The following is a 2675-nucleotide window of genomic DNA, read 5'->3' on the forward strand; positions in this document are numbered from 1 at the left end:
CACTTTTACAGGAGACCGCATCGCCCCCCCCCCCCCCCCCCCGCCTGTTTCCGCGTCGCTCCTCTGCCGTAACTACAGCACACCGCAGCAGAGCAACGCGCTGCTGCGCCGGCCTACACGTCACAGCTCTCTGCAGACGGGACGTCGTTTTGTAAGACGGCCTTTACCTCGCCCGCCAGACGCGAGGGCGGTCTTATTTCTAGACGACCGCTGTTGCTCTCACCACCCTCTCTGCTCCGGCATTAGCAGCTTGTCTTCTTTCCAGCACTGCTTAGCAGCCGTCGCCTTTGTTTGCCAGCGGCTCTAAATGCGAAGAGGCTGCAAAAAAAGAGAGACACAGACAGAAAGACAGGCACAAAAAGAAAACGAAAAAAATTTTAACTTGAGGGGTGGGTGGGGGGGTGGGGGGGGGGAGGAGGGAAGGTGCCTGGGAACAAGGAAACACAATGGTGGAACGAGTTGCTGCTTGAGACACTTTGTTTCGCAAGTTCGGTGTCTGTGAAAGGACAGATACGCCCTTTTGACACATGCGCATTACCCATCAAGTTTGTAGCTGGCGTAAGTATATCTCCAACTGCACTGGTGAAAAAAAAAAAATCGCAAAACCAAAAAATTATTAATGTAGGCTAATGGAAATTCGGGAATAGATTTGTCCAGGTAAAATATTTAAATAAATGATGACTAAGTGACAACCTCAGCTGCCGACAGGTGTTGTTGTTATACCTCGATATGGACAGCTGAAAATGTGTGCCCCGACCGGGACTCGAACCCGGAATCTCCTACTTTAATGGCAGACGCTCTATCCATCTGGGCCACCGAGGACACAGATGAATAGCTTGACTGCAGGGACTTACCCCTTGCACGCTTCCCGTGAGACTCACATTCCCAACTGTCCACAATTCTACATATGTATTGTACCTTATGGACATTTGCCCACCCATTCATTACTCGCGCACAGGATGCCCAAACTCTTACGGGAATCGCCAAAGCGTGCGCGAGTAATGAGTGGGTGGGCAAACGTCCATAAGGTACAATATAGCCGGCCGAAGTGGCCGCGCGGTTCTGGCGCTGCAGTCCGGAACCGCGAGACCGCTACGGTCGCAGGTTCGAATCCTGCCTCGGGCATGGATGTGTGTGATGTCCTTAGGTTAGTTAGGTTTAACTACTTCTAAGTTCTAGGGGACTAATGACCTCAGCAGTTGAGTCCCATAGTGCTCAGAGCCATTTTTTTGGTACAAAATATATGTAGAATTGTGGACAGTTGGGAATGTGAGTCTCACGGGAAGCGTGCAAGGGATAAGTCCCTGCAGTCGCGCTATTCATCTGTGCCCTCGGTGGCTCAGATGGATAGAGCGTCTGCCATGTAAGCAGGAGATCCCGGGTTCGAGTCCCGGTCGGGGCACACATTTTCAGCTGTCCACATCGAGGTATAATAACAACACCTGTCGGCAGCTGAGGTTGTCACTTAGTTATCATTTATTCCAGGGAAAAGCTGCACAGTCATCAACAGTAACTGTTCTTTCGAGAACAAGTTACTGTCTTCATACGTACACATTTAAATGATGAACAGTGCAAGATCACAGGCTACGTAATTGCGAGGTTTCTAAAATAAGAAGAGATGAGTATGTCGGAAATCACTTCGTGCGTTGTCATGTTGTCGATGACAATGCCCCAGGAAGTGAACGCGCATGCATTGTGTTCTACAGGTGCCGGATGACAGTTTGTGGGATGGAGTTCGGTGCCTGTTGTACTTGGTCGGTCAATATGGGGACGGTTAATGCTGTTTGTGGATGGCGCTGGTGTTGTCGTCCGATGACGTCCCGTGTGTGCTCAACTGGAGACCAGTCTGGTGATGGAGCAAGCCAAGGTAACATGTCGACATTCTGTAGAGCATCTTGAGTTTCATCGCTGTCCTGTTGGAAAAGACTCCCTAGAATGCTGTTCGTGAATGGCAGCGCAACAGGTCGAATCATCAGGTGGACGTACAATTTTACAGTAAGGGTGTTGTGACATAACCACGAGAGACCCCTTGCGGCCATATGAAATAGTACCCCAGACGGTAACTCCAGCTGTAGGTACAGTGTGTCTAGCAAGCAGCCGCGCGTGGTAGCCGCGTGGTCTTGGGCGTCTTGTCACGGTTCGCGCGGCTCCCTCCGTCGGAGGTTCGAGTCCTCCCTCGGGCATGGGTGAGTGTGTTGTCCTTAGTGTAAGTTAGGTTAAGTTAGATTAATTAGTGTGCAGGCCTAGGGACGGATGACCTCTGCAATTTGGTCCCACAGTCCTTATCACAAATTCCCAAATTTCTAGCAAGCAGACAGGTTGGGTGGCAGTCCTCAACTGGCCTCTTCCTAACCAACACACGGACCTCATTGGTAACGAGGCAGAACTATCTTTCCCCAGAACACACAACAGACCTCCACTCCGCTCTCCCATGAGCTTCCGCTTGACGCTACTTAAGTCGCAGCTTGTGTAGTTCGGGGTCAGAGGAATGTACGTTACAGCGCTTCTGTCTCGGAGCTGTCCTTCAAGTACCCGATTTACATATCGCTGTGTTACTGTGCTGCCAGGTTGCTGCTGCAGATGCAGTACGGTGCTACAGAGCCATGCGCCAAACACTATGGTCTTCTTAAAAGACATCATAGACGCCGTTGACTGTATAAAATATTTATTGTTAC

The 2675-nt window shown here is 50.5% G+C and overlaps 1 non-coding gene across 1 annotated transcript; it reads left to right on the forward strand.

The window, feature by feature from the left end:
- The first annotated feature begins 1327 nt into the window (after positions 1-1327).
- Positions 1328-1402, forward strand: Trnat-ugu. Its single transcript has one exon. It is a non-coding gene; the product is annotated as a tRNA-Thr (tRNA).
- The last annotated feature ends 1273 nt before the right edge of the window (positions 1403-2675 follow it).

Source organism: Schistocerca piceifrons, chromosome 3, assembly GCF_021461385.2.
Source record: "Schistocerca piceifrons isolate TAMUIC-IGC-003096 chromosome 3, iqSchPice1.1, whole genome shotgun sequence".
Taxonomy (NCBI): domain Eukaryota; kingdom Metazoa; phylum Arthropoda; class Insecta; order Orthoptera; family Acrididae; genus Schistocerca; species Schistocerca piceifrons.